At 51.5% G+C, this 14237-nt stretch overlaps 1 protein-coding gene across 4 annotated transcripts in view; it reads left to right on the top strand.

The window, feature by feature from the left end:
• Positions 1-14237, top strand: part of KDM4B (lysine (K)-specific demethylase 4B) — a 110880-nt gene that overhangs the window by 30591 nt on the left and 66052 nt on the right. The gene's annotated exons all lie outside the window — the stretch shown is intronic.

The raw sequence follows: 14237 nt of genomic DNA on the forward strand, positions 1-14237 counted from the left end.
ATTTTATGGTTGGGTCACAACATGAGGAACTGTATTTAAAGGGCCAGAAGGTTGAGAACCACTGCCTTAGAGTTTGACTCTGGGCAATCAAGTGCCATCGGACTATGAAACTAGGATTGTGTTGCTCATCCCCATGGTGGGTATGGCAACGGGCAGTTTCAAAGCATTTTGTACAGCATGGCACCACGCAGTTTTAATCACAGATCCTTCCATTCGCATGACTGGTTTCTCTCACCAACCTTCCCCGCACTAAATTCTTAACAGCCTGGCTGAGCCTAGCGGTGGGTCACGTGAGAACACGTGCCTGTGCCTCTCAGGCAGAGCAGGGCACCCAGGAAACCCAGTGTGTTTAGGGGCGCTCACCCAGGGGCTCCCACACTTCAGCGCCATCTGTCTCCATGGGCTGGTTCCTCGCGTGTTGCTGCACACGGGCAGGGACAGACACAGTTGGTGTTTGTTCAGGGAATGCAAAGTGATTTTAGCATCGAGTTAACAGAGGAAGGTCAGCCTTCTGCTAAGGAAAAATCTCACCATGTGCTCTCATCCAGAGCCAGCAAGACTGAGGCGGGGGGTCTGATATTTCTGACCAGCTATTGCTGTACTGTGAGCCCAGACAGCTGGGTGTCCCTGCAGCCGATGGAATTAGGAAATGGGCTTTTTTGCAGGGGTGGAAGGTCCCAGCATGGACTGGGGCCAGGAGTTCCCAATGTAAAAACTATGAAGTTGTTTCTTGTTCCTTAGTCATTTGTTATAAGCTTGTCTATTTGCCACTGTTTTGGTAGTGTACTCTCTCTTTTTTTAAAGACTTTATTTTTTTGAACTGTTTTAGATTTATGGAAAAGCTGAGAATGATAGTACAGAGATTTCCCATGTGCCTCACACCTGGCTTCCTTATTATCTTTTATTAGCCTGGTACATTTGTCACAGTTAATGAACTCACACTGATACACTCCTGCTAACTACAATCCATACTGTATTCAGATTTCCTCTGTTTTCCCTACTGTTCTTTCTCTGTCCCAGGACCCAGTCCGGGATCCCAAGTGGCATTGGGTTGTCACATCTCCATAGGCCCCTCTGGGCTGTGACAGTTGATCAGACTTGCTTTGTTTTTGGTGACCTTGACAGTTTTGAAAAGGGATTTTGTGGAAAGTCCCTGAATTAGGGTTTGTCTGGTGTTTTTCTCATGGTTATACCAGGGTTCTGGGTTCTTAGAGGAAGGCCCCACAGTGAAGGGCCCTTCCATCCCCTCATACCCAGGGTCATATGTCACCATGAGTTGTCATAGTTGATGTTGACCTGGCTGAGTGTGTCGGTCACTCTCTCCCCTTGCCATGCTGCCCTCTTTGAAGTGTGTGTGGCTTTTTTTAAAAATCCCAAAACTTCCAATATCAGAATTAGGAAGAGAATAATTAGCAGAACAGCCCTGTGCCTAATACCCAGATTGGTCAGATATGAGCCTTCTGGCATACTTCTGTCAGATATTTTTCACCTCTTTCCTTTCTCCTTTTCTCAAGTTGGGGTAGTTTCAGTATTTCTGTTGCTTCATAATACATCCGCCCAGAGTTCTGGCTTGCAGTGGTTAGTCCACACTTCTGTAGGTCAGAACCAAGGCACAGGCCAGCCGGGTCCTCAGTTCAGGGGCTCAGAGGCTAAAGTTGAGGTGTTGGCGCGTCCTTTTCTGGGAACTCTGGGGAAGGTCCATTTCTAGGCTTATTCAGGTTGTTGGCAGAGTGAGGTCCTTGTGTTATCACTGGCTGTCAGCCTTGGGTGCTGTCTGCACCTAGAGGCCCCTCTTAGGTGTCCCCCTACATCTCCAGGGAAGTCTTGGGGGGTCCCCTCACACTTGGCACCTCTGACTTGAGGAAGGGCCCCACTCCTCTTCAGAGCTCACCTGCTTAGATACGGCCACCAGGGTAATCTCTCCAATTTTAAGGTTTACTGATTTGGGACCTTAATTTTAACGGCAATACGCCCTCATGGAAGCACTGGGAGGAATGTTTCAATAACTGAGAACAGATGTGTGAGCCCCAGGGGCCAGAAGTATTGGAGACATCTGAGAACTGTGCTTGCCATAGTGTGTTCCCTTTATTATTATTACTATTTTTTAATCCTCACCCAAGGATATTTTTTCCATTGATTTCTAGAGAGAGTGGAAGGGAGGGAGGAAGGGGAGAGAGAGAGAGAGACACAGAGAGAGAAACATCGATGTGAGAGACACATCGACTGGTTGCTTCCCACATGCGCCCCTACTGGGGCTGGGGAACCTGCACCCAAGGTACATGCCCTTGACCAGGAATCAAACCCATGATCCTTTGGACCTCAGGCTGACACTCTAACCATTAAGCAACCAGCCAGGGCTATAACTTTAAAAAAATATATATTTTTTTATTGATTTCAGAGAGAAAGGGAGAGGGAAAGAGCTAGAGAATCATTGATTGATTGGCTGCCTCCTGCACGCCCCCCACTGGGGAGTGAGCCCGCAAACTGGGTATGTGCCCAGACGGGAATCGAACCCAGGACCCTTCAGTCCGCAGGCCGATGCTCTCTCCACTGAGCCAAACCAGCTAGGGCTATAACCTTTTTTTTTTTTTTAAATCATGAAACATAACATAGTACGGAAAGTATACAAAATATGTATGTACCCCCCCAAAAAATATATTTATGTCCAGTTAACCAAATGGCTCTACAGCCAACCCCTGGTTAACCTTCATGATGTCAGGAAAAGCACCTTCTCCCTACCATGCACTGGTGCCCCTCCCCATCCAGAACTGACGACCACCCTCCTGCCTTTGATGGCGCTTCTCTGTGTCATTTTTCTGCTTGTGTCTGTGTCCCTGGGCAATTGAGTGTTGGCCAGATTTGAACTCCATAAATGGACTCACTTGTATCTTGCATTTGTTCCTGTTACATGTAGAATTTTCCATTATATGACTGTTCCTCCATATGTTTATTTGTTCACTGTTGATGGACATTTGGGTTTTCAGTTTGCGGCTGTTGCAAACAGCGAGTCATCTTTTCCCTGCCACTGTGTAAGAAGTCCATTAGTAGACATGACGTTGAGATGAGAAATAACATACTAGTGCTTCTTGTGATGCTTCATCCCTGGGCAATTGAGTGTTGGCCAGAATTGAACTCCATAAATGGACTCATTTGTATCTTGCATTTGTTCCTGTTACATGTGGCAATAATTTATTCATTTTCATGGCTGTAGAATTTTCCATTATATGACTGTTCCTCCATCTGTTTATTTGTTCACTGTTGATGGACATTTGGGTTGTTTTCAGTTTGCAGCTGTTGCAAACAGCGAGTCATCTTTTACCTGCCACTGTGTAAGAAGTCCATTAGTAGACATGACGTTGAGATGAGAAATAACATACTAGTGCTTCTTGTGATGCTTCCTATGTGCTAGGCGGTGCTTGGAGTGACTTCTTGTACTTGTCTGCAGCCCCTGCCATCCTCCATCACAGATGAGGCATAGACACTGGCTTGGAAGTGGTGGGACTGCAACTTAAACTAGGCCATTGGCCCAGCCCGCATTCCTAACCACTGCTCTGCTCTGCCCCTCAAAGTATCATTCTTTGAATCAGGAGGGGTGGCAGTTTCTGGCCAGGTAGTTGCTCAGCTTTGGAGACAGGGTACATCCCAGCTGGCAAAGTTGGTCCAAATTTGAAGGTCAAGTTCAGGAGAGAAGGACCCTTTTCTTACAGGGCCCCTAAAACAATCACTGACTCTAACTCCACTAGCTGAAATAGAAACTGGTAGGTTCTTGTGGGAGATGGAGGGGATGATGCAGGAATGTGGGGCCCCAGGCTGACAGAGGCCCTGCCACCTTCCACAAAGAGCTTCCAGGTTACCCTGGGCATAAGTGTCCTGGTGGGGGAAAAGGGAGGGAATGTTCAGGGACCTTTGATAGACAGGCCTGGGAGGCAGCATCCATGGCTTCTGCCCACATCTCATTGGCTATTGTCCAGTTACATGGCCACACTTTATGGGATGCTGGGAAACATAGTATAACCATGTGTCCAGGAGGAGAAAGGAAAGGGGTGGGTGCTGAACGAAGGTGGTTGTCAGGTTGTAGAGGAGATGGGTCTGCTCAAGCCCTGGACTCACACGAGGACAGATGCCATCTGTCGGGAAAGGAGCTTACAGAGTGGCTGTACCTCCCCTTCCCGTCCCTGCAGCAGGGCAAGCCTGGCATTCTTGGCAGCCTGGGAGCCCCTGAGATGGAGACAGGGAAGCTGCAGGGGTGAGGAAGTCTGTGGAAGGAGAGGGACCGGGGCAGCCCAAGGAGGGGCCCAGCTGGAGGGTGGGCGGCTAGATCAGGAGCTGAAGTCTAGAACAGAGGTCCTCAAACTTTTTAAACAGGGGGCCAGTTCACTATCCCTCAGACATTTCACACATGCGCACTGCGGGCCTGGGACGATTCGGCTGCTAAGCAGGACAGGCAGCGGCGGCAAAAACACCCGGCGGGCCGGATAAATGTTTTCGGCGGGCCGCATGTGGCCCGCGGGCCGTAGTTTGAGGACGCCTGGTCTAGAAGTTTCCTGGGCTAGAAAGCTACTGCACTGAGGCATTCCAGGAAGCTTCCTCTGGCCAGGAGGGTGAGTTAGCATGGAAGGGAGGATCCAGGGCCTGGATAGGGGCGGGCAGGGTGGGTTAGCCCTGCTGCCTGGTCGCCATCCCTCTATGCAGTTATGATCATCTCCTGCCTGTCTGCCACTCATGGCCGCAGGCATCACTGGCTGTCGCATGGACCCGCTGGCTTGCTTTGGCAGGAGCAGATGGCCCTTCATTTTAGAGTCTTTTGTTCAAAGTAGGTGCTTTAGAGTTGGCGCAGCGATGCCCTGCATTATTGTGAGGCTGCAGGATTTTTGCTTTAGGGCAGTTGGAGCCAAGAAAGCCCTCCTGGTTCCCATGTTCCTGGTTCTGGGATGGCACCAGACGAGAAGCCCGAAGCCTTTCCCTGCCCACCACTCTAGAAACTGTTGGCTCTTCGGTTTGAAATGTCAATCTGGAGATCCTCCCACAGGCAGTGTTTAGATTAGGAGTTGATTCAAACTGGGGAAGGGGGGGAGGGGTCTGTGGCTGCTCAGGGGTGGTGGCAGGGGGCTTTCTGTTGCAGAGAGGGGCATCCTGGCCCAGAGTTGCTTACCCCCACACCTGTCATTCTAGCTGAGCCATGAGCGATTTGGGTTCTCTTTTCAGGGTCTGGTTTCCATGGCGAGGTTGCTGCCAACAGATTTCAGCTCCCCAGAAGGGAGATTCCTGGGAGTCTGTGAGTAGGGGGAGTCTGCTTAGCTTTGCTCACAAATCTGGCGGTGAATGTGCTCCTCTCATGTTAGCCCATCAGCAGCAGACGGGAGCCCTTGTGGCCTTGGGATGCTGTGGGGCAGGTGCAGGATGGGACCAGAGGTGGCCGTGTCGCCAAGACGAGACACGCTAATGGCCCTTGTTCAGGAACTTCCTGTGAGGCTTGATCTGTCTGCTCTCTCCCTCCTGATTGCGAGCTGAATAGAGCTGAGCCAATGTAACTTGTGTGTGAGCTTAACCCTCTCCAAAGTGCCAGGGTCCAGAGCGACTCGGGAGTGACTCTAAGTGCCCTGTGGCTTTCATCTCCTGGGCAGGAGGCTGAGACCCAGATGGTCTTACACATGGAAGCTGGAACCCCTGATGGTCACAGGGCCTGTTTGTAAAGTTTGTGTAATCCTCATGCCCACCATTCTAAAAAGCTCGTCCCCTAGTTAAGAGGGTAGGTCAAAGATACCCAGGGTCATCTCTGGTCCTTCCAGTTGCCAGGGGCCTCGGCTGCCAATGTGTGTCCACACGAGGTTCAGTAGGCCTTGCGAGTCTGTGTGACAATGAATGCAAATACCAATGATATGGGAAGTCATTTTAATAGATCTGGAGTCTCCCACATAGAAGGTGTCCTGACTGTTCCCAACCTGCAGAGACCGGGATTTCAGCCACCCTCTCAGGCCTGCACCAGCTCATTCCCACGTCCCGGGCTTGTGTTGAAGACTCAGGGGCGGCTGACAGTGGTCTAATTCCTCTCCACTCTGGTCAAATGGGAGCCAAGATCTTTCTCTCTTGAGTCAGCAGCCCCTATCCCTTCAGACACTCCTGTCCTCTCAATAGATCGTCCTCGCTCTTTTCTGTTCAGACCGTCTTACATGTTTCAGCAGGAATAAATCAAGCATGTCCCCTGCTAAGGCACACACGCTGCTGGAGGAGGAACTTGGTGGTGGGAGCAGCCAGCATCACTAGCTACCACAGGGTTCTGGGCACACTGGGAGGCTGCCCCCTGGTTGTTTTACGAGCAGAAATTCAGACCAGTTCCGTGAGAGGAGATTGAGGTCTTTGTAAATGGCACCAAGTTCTCACCAGCCTCGTGTCCCATGAATTGGTCTCCCCGACGCTGGCAGCATAGGCCCTTTCTTCCTACTCTTACCGGATGCTCAGTCGCCTGTGCCTGCCTTTCAAAACCTCACCTGAGAAAGACCCCCCCCCGCCCCAGCTTTAAAAACAGCATCAAAAACAAGCCCAGTTGGCATCCTTGGTCCTGTCACATACCAAAAATGATTCACGTGCCTATAATAAACTGGGGCTGGGAATCAGATGTCTCCAATTCAGCGATTAATTGCAGGCTCAACACCACTCACTTTGTAAAGTCTGCTCCTTTAATTAAAGTGGGCTGGCAGTGTGTGCAGCCAACTCCCGCTCCCCTGAAGCTGGGCCCTGTAGCTGCGGGACCTCTAGGATGCTGACCTATCCCAGATCCCCACGGGGAGGTGCTGCAAACAGCTGGGACCCAGTAGAGATGGGGGCAGGCTGGGCACAGTCCTGGTGCCCAGGTGCTGACACCCCGCCCCCACACACACACATATACTCCCGGCCCCCACCCCGGCTCAGTGCACCTTTGTCTCCTGCCAGCAGGCCAGTTCATTTTTGCATTCCTACTGGCGGTCGTCTCCGTCTGAGACATCCCATTTTCTCTGAGCAGATGCTCCCAGGACTCTGTTTATCTCGTGTGTAGGTTTCAATAAAAATGTCATTATTTCAAATCATTGACACTGCTGGTGTGAGATACCAAATTTCATTCTCTGTTGTCTCGGAAAACGATCCATTAAAGATAAAACTGCCGTGGCTCAATAAGGTCCTTTCCTGGCAACAAGACACCCTGGTCCTGGGCTGATCCTATCATCCCAGCAAGTGTTCATATCTGTTCTGGGGTGGGGACAAATGAGGGAGGCTGCCTCCCCGTTTAACAGGGCTCCTCGGGAATTAAGATGGGATTTCCAGATAAACTGGGCCGCTATCCCTCTGCTGTCAGACCATTTCAGTCACTCTCTTAGTGAGGGAGCCGTGCAGCCCAGGCCATGCTCCTTTGTGTAGCGGTGACCAAGTAGGGGTGTACAGGAGCGTGCCCCCCGCCCCCCCCCCGCCAGATTGTAGTTTCCATGTGTGCACCAACTGTTCAGGGGCCTGGAGACGTACTTCTGTTTCGCTCCTGAGTGTTTAGGAAAGGGCCTTAGCCTCCCCTTTCTTCCCTTGGGCCAGGTCCTCTGGAGTCTCCCTTCCAGGCTCACTGGGTTGGGGACAACGCTTCCTTCCCTCCCAGTGGGGCAGGTAGACGCAGGGTGTCTTGGTGGTTCCAGGGCCGCTATCCATCCAGGCCTTTGGATCTGCTCCCTCGTGTTTCAAGGGCAAGCCTCTCTGCCAGGCACTTTTTCTGACATTTTTTTATTTTGCTAGACGACCCACTTGTCCTGCTTACCTCTGCTGTCCAGGGTACTGTTAGCAGTGCTTCTTTCCTATTTCTACCATCATGATAAGGCCACCCTGCTCATACCCAGCGTAATGACCCCACCACAACTGCAGTCAGTGCTGTTGTCACAATCAGTTGGCACCCCTACCTTGTTTACTGAAGGACTTGATCACAGGTGAGTTTCTTGCCCTTTCCTGCTCTGTACAGAGGCACCAAGCGGTTGTCACCAATCAGCATCAGCCTTGTAGGCTCTCCTGGGTCAGATTCTGATTCTGTCAGCGGCAAGCACTCACTGGGGTTTATGTTTAACCTTGTTTGTGGTGAGGAATTTCTGCTTTCGACCCCAGGCAAGGGGCAGGAGCGACCTCAGTAGATTTCATAGTCTGCTGTGGATGTTTCTGGTGCATATGTTGATTTTTTAAATTCTGTGCCCTTGCTGGACTGTTTTGTCTTGTAGTTCGTCAGCTTGTTCTCTTAGTTTTCCAAGTAGAAGGTTGTGTTACTTAAAAGAAAAAAGCTTGTCTCTTTCCTTCTAATTGTTACTCCCCTTTATCTTTCTCTTGACTGATTACCTTGGCTGGTGTCTTCAGTATGTGCTGTTGAGTGGCTGCAATAACGGGCAGCTTGCCTTGCTCTGAACTTTCCAGAATGCATTCTGCCTCACTATGAGGTGTGACCATAGGAAGGTTCCTCCTAGTCCTAGTTGGCTAAGAAATTTTATACTGAATGGTTTGAAATTTTATATAGATTTTATTTGCAACCTTGGGGATAAACACTTGGTCTTGTAATAAACATTTTTGTGTCTGATTTGCTGATATTTTATTTAGGACTTTTGTGGCGTGAGACTGGCCTATTATTTTCCTGTGTATCTTTATCCTGTGTTTGTGACAGGATTTCTCACTCATTCATTCATTAAAAAATATGCCAGATTCATAAAATAAGTTCACTAACATCTGATGCTCCCGTCTGCTCGGTAGTATAAGTGGGCACTGGCCCTTAGTGTGAAGGTTTACTAGGACTCAGTAAAACCACCAGGGCCTGGTGCCATTTCCAGCCTCTATGCCTTTGTCTTTTCAGGGTTTCTGATTTGTCTGATGGGGCTTGTATTAACCTGGTGGATGCCTTGGTCTAAGGCACAGAAGATGCTGAAGAGCCACCTGCATTTGTGACACTGAGCCCAGCACCGGGGTTGGGTACCGTAGCTCACCACTCCTGCATCCTCAGGGCTGGGACAGGGTTTGTCTCGGTGGCCATCACATCAGGGGTGACTGCTTGTGATTGTGTCTCTGGGCACATCCACTCCACAGTGTAGACAAGTGGAGTAGTGAGGCCCAGCTCAGTCTAACCATCTCGGAAATGGCTCTTCTGTTGCTGGGGACTCTCGGGGAAGCCTGTTCTGTGATTCGGTCTTTCTTCTGGGCCTGTCCAGGCCTTGGGGCAGTGTGCTGGGACCGTCCCACCGACTCATAGTGGGAGAGGTCACAGGCTGTGGCCACACAGGGGCTTTGTGTTTGGGGACTGCAGTAATAATGGCTTTAATGTCTGCCCAGCATGCAGGGCCCTGGCAGGGCCGATGGCATTTGGAGCTGCCTCAGCCTCCTGGGCCTGTGCGGGTGGGTGGCTTGCTTGTGTCAGGTGGCCTCCAAGTTGACACGTGGTCTCGGTACTTCCAGTGGTCTCTGCCTTCTTGCTTCTGTTTCCGTAATTACAGCATGTTAAACGACGCCGGGCCTGTCTGCCCAGGCCTTGTGCAGACGCTGTGAAATTAACTTTCTTACCTTTCGGCACGCGTCAGGCTGAACTGACATTTCCAAAGGACTCCTGGCTGGACCCCTGCTCTTGGCATGAGTTTCTTAGCAGAGAGGAGGGTGGGAGATGAGCCTTCTTATCACCGGGGCCTAATTGCAGGAAGCCATGTGTCAGTGGAAGCTGTCACGCTCAGCGATGAAGAAATTCCAGGTACTGTTGTCACTGGCCGAGTGGAAAGAGTCTTGGGGGGAAAAAGAAAGTCAGTGTTATGGTGTTGCAACTCCTGATTCTGAGCAGGGCGGTCCCAGGCAGGAGCCCCATAGAGACTGGGGGGCCTCTCCAGGAAGGCTCGTTGGGGATTTAGAGCTTTGATTTGAGAGCCTGGCCCCCAATCAAGTCTCATTATCCTTGCAGGGCAGGACAGGGTGCTGGGAATTACCTCATTACCATGTAAATGCCTCTCTCTTTGAAGGGAAGCCAGTCCACCTGTGATAGCCCTGCAGCCCAGAGTGGCTGGCAGGTGCGAGGAAATGAGGGGCCAGTGGCCAGACCATCCACCGGGCTGTGGGCTGGGTGAGAGTGCGTCCACTGGAGTTTCACATCGCTGGTCCTGAGGATTTCTCCGTGACCACGGATTTTCTTGCTGGTCTGAGAGGCAGCAGCCCCTCTGGCATTGCCTGTCCATGGCCCAGGAGAGGAGGGGCAGAGGCCAACCACCCTCGCTTTTTGGGTTTTGTATGGCTGTCCTAGGGCAATGACACACAGGATCCTGGGACTGCTGGGGGTCAGCTGGGTGACAGGTACTGTGGTGCATGCACCCGAGTGTAGCCCTCTCTTGGGGCATCACATCACCCATCCAGGCAGATGGCTCCAAGCGCCTACTCCTGGTGGATACAGAGGATGGTGGGAGTCCATGCTGAGAGCCAATTGGTCCTGTGAGGCCCTGTCGCACGTCCTCATAACTAATGGCCCCCGAGCAGGTCCCTGCTCTCCAAGATGCTCTGTGTTCCTCTTCCTGACACACTCATTTAATTTTTAACTCACAAGGCATTTGCTTATTTATTTTCATTGTTCTTGATAATAATTCTAAGCCATTAGAGGGGAAAATTATATTCAAAAATGCTGTTTCACACTTTATTTGTTTGATGATTTAGAGCGATAGAAAGTAGCACATTTGCTGGCTTTTATAGTCTGATAATTATTCACATCCATCAAGCCATTCCAGGGGAATAAACAAAACACCGAGAAAATGACACTATTAATAGCATCCTCCTTGGCGGACAGGAGACTTCCCCGGCCGTGTTGGTGAAATGGAGGCTGCCTGTCCCCTGGCTGAGGCGAGCAGCCCTGCCCGCAGAGGACACGTTTCCTTGTAATCACCTGGCTCCGTCAAGAGCCACCTGGCCAACCTGCTGAGGCCTCCACCTACCCAGCACCCATGACGCACCCAATGTCACAAGCCCTGGAATTTCTTTATTGGTCCCCTGGAGTCTGCCATGACCTGCACTGGCAGAAGCCCCTAAGGTACAGGGCCTCGAGGTGTCCCCCAGCCACTGGCCTGGACTCAGGCCTGGCCTCAGCAGGGCCTGGCGAGAGGTCTTATCCTCTGGCCTCAGGGTTAAACCAGGAACATTGGGCCAAATGACGCTCCTCTCCATGTCCAGTCTTTCTAATATGTTCCCGAACCCCAGTAAACGGGTCAGACTCTCAAACATGTAGGTGGGTCTGTTGGTTGGTCCATCGTTTGAACTGTGAAACTGCTGAACTGTTGTTTCTTAACCATCATGTGGCTTTTGGGGGGGCCTTGAGTCCCCATGGGGACCTGGTTTCTGGGCTCCTCTATTTCCTGTTGCATCCCGTGAGCTTTATTCCTAGTCTAAAAACATGTTATTTTCTCACCGAAGCCCCTGCTATTTGCAGACAGCTGCCTCTCTGACAACGGTGTCTGGCAAACAACGCCCGGTTTGTCTCTCTTGGCCTCTTCCGTGCTTCCACGACATTAAAGCAGGGTTATGGAGCCTGTCAAGTCCTGCTGCAGCCCCTGCAGGGTTACCTGACTGGTTGCCAGGATACCGTTCCGACCATGCAGCTGAAGATATGAACCAAATTTTCTGTGACGTTCTGGTTTAGAGTGGTCCAGATGTACTTTGTGTCAAAAAAGCTTTAAAAGCAGAGAGAAAGTAGGGAGGGGTTTTAAAATACGGAGATAAAAACGCAGGTGGATGGGGGATAGCTCTGGAGAAAGTTCCGGAAGGGCAATTCTGGCCTGGCTGACCTCAGGGCTGGGACTTGCCTTGTGTCCAAAGTGGTAGCCAACGTGTCCTCTAGGAGGTGCCTGCTGTGACTGCCCTCAGCCACTGTCTTAGAGCCAGGCTCCCACAGGCAGGGCTGGGGACTGTGGCCGGAGGGACCTGGGTGACGCTGCACAGGTAGCCTGAACCTCCCTCTATTTCTGCCTCTACCTCTAAAGCCCCTGCTCGCTTCTCCCTTGCACTCTGCCCTGTTCCTTTCTCCTCACATCTCCAGATTGTGCCAGCATGACTCTGTGCTGGGCCGCAGTCTCTCCATGCCCTCCCACTGGCCTAGAGAGTTGACTGCCCAGGAGGGCCCACTAGATGCTACTTGTCCTGGAAGGGGAAGCAGGTTGACTGAAGCACGTGGCCAGTCCTGGAGGACGCATGAGGGCCTATGTGTAGCAGGGCATGAGGGGTACCAGCCTCGCTGGAGAGGCTGGGGAAGAGCGCTTGTGCTGGTGGAGAGTGGGCTTGGGGAGCCAGGAGAGGTTCTGAGCAGCATTGGGGCTGAGCTGGAAGAGGTAGAGAGGCTGGAGACTCCGCCCTAGCCCAGTCCTGAGACAAACAGGTAGTCAGGACAGGCGAGGCCAGAGCTCCCATGGCCTTCTGTCCAAGGAAACCACATAAGAACCTGCTGTCACATATAGAGAGAGGCTGCCTGGGGTTGCAGCTGGCAAAACTGATTGGTTTGGCCCTGAGGTGTGACCTTGTGATGGGGACAGATCTCTTGGGGAGTGAGACAAACTGCCCCCATGTTGGTGACCAATATACTGACTCCGTTTTATGGTCCCGAGAACTCGCTCACTAATGTCCAGACAGATGCTCCCTGCCGTGAGGGTTAGCGAACACACTCGCTCAGCTCCAATAGCTGCTTCTCCTTCTTTCCCTTTTTTTTCCTTCCAGAGCCAAACCTGAGAGTCTGGATGCCCTGATCTGGGCATGAGACTGGGTGGGACTGTGACAAGGATACCGTGCACAGGGCTTCTTGGGGGCCCCAGGTGGGAGCCCCACAAGGCTCTGGGGTCCCCACAGGGTACTGGGGACTTCTCTCCAGTGGCAAATGTCAGTCCCTGTTGGAAGGCAGCTCTGTGACTGGCTCACTGGGGCCCCTATGTCATCGGGCTCACCGGGGCCCCCAAAAGGTCAAACCTGGTGGGAGAGGGCCCAGTGAGAACTTGTGGCCCACAGTTCCGGAGTTTGTTCCAGCCATTGGAAGGCCGCAGGACTCGGCCGTGGTCCAGTGGCTATGGAGTCTTTACTGTCCCCCTCCCCCTCCTCCTTCGACCGGCTCATCTTCAGTGCTCTGTATTGTTAAGAACCCTTGCCCCAGTTGTACCTGCCTTCCTCTGAAAACTGAGGTTTTCATCTTGCCATGTCCCTGGGGCTTGGGCTGGCATGGCGTGTCATTGGCAGTGGGGCTTCTTGGCATCACCGAAGTTGCCACTGAATTGGTCCAAATGGTGGGAGGCACTACTGGCTCTGGGACATTGGAGCCAGCAGGCCCCATGGCGCCGGCTTCCCTTCCTGGAGTCTTTCTAATCTCCCCAGGGGCTGCTCTCCTGAAAGCTCAGCCTAGTGTCCTGCCGTCTGTACTTTCTGATAACAGAGGAGCCACGTTCCAATGTATTAAACTTTTAACATCCACCAGACTCAATTAATCTTATCTTTACAACTCCCAATTACAGGCGGTAATTAAGTGAAAGCAGCATTGTAGACTGGGGATACTGCATTAATCATCACAGCCTTGGTGCCAGAGTTAGTCCTTCCAGTCTGCTGGCGTCTTCCCAGAAGGGACAGAATGTTTCATTTCCCCATTTGGGGGGGACAGTAATCCCCCAAAGATGCTTCAGATTGGGGTTAACTTTTACTGTCTTTGTGTAAGCGATAAAAGGCCATTTTAAAAAGAGTAACTTCATCTTTGTACAGATGATGGAAAATTATCTGACAGCAACAGAATTGAAGGTGCTGGGGCCATCTCCTCAAGGGCCCCAGAGTGCCCAGAAATTAATTATTTTTATCCTTTAGATTAGAGACAACACAATACTCACTTATCTCCTACCCCCGCCCCCTTTTGTTTTATTAAAAAGGAATAATAGACCTCTCAGTTGGAATAGACTTAACCAGCTACAGCATCTGGGCGATCTTCCATGTTCCCTGTGGGTACCCATTCTTTGCCTGCACCATGAGGGAGGGAGGAGGGAGTGGCCCGATGATGCATCTTCACATTTGACTCATTCCAGAATGTGAGATAGTGGCCTTTTTTATTCTGTCCTCCTCAGGGTCCGTCCTTCTCAGCACTATCTGGTGCCCTATCGTTCTCTGTGGGGGGCAGTCCTGTGCACTGTGGGGGGTTGTGCAGCATCCCTGGCCCCCAGCCACTCTATGTCAGGAACACCCTTAGTCATGACAACCATGGGGACATGGCCCAG

Source organism: Myotis brandtii, unplaced genomic scaffold, assembly GCF_000412655.1.
Source record: "Myotis brandtii unplaced genomic scaffold, ASM41265v1 scaffold827, whole genome shotgun sequence".
NCBI lineage: Eukaryota > Metazoa > Chordata > Mammalia > Chiroptera > Vespertilionidae > Myotis > Myotis brandtii.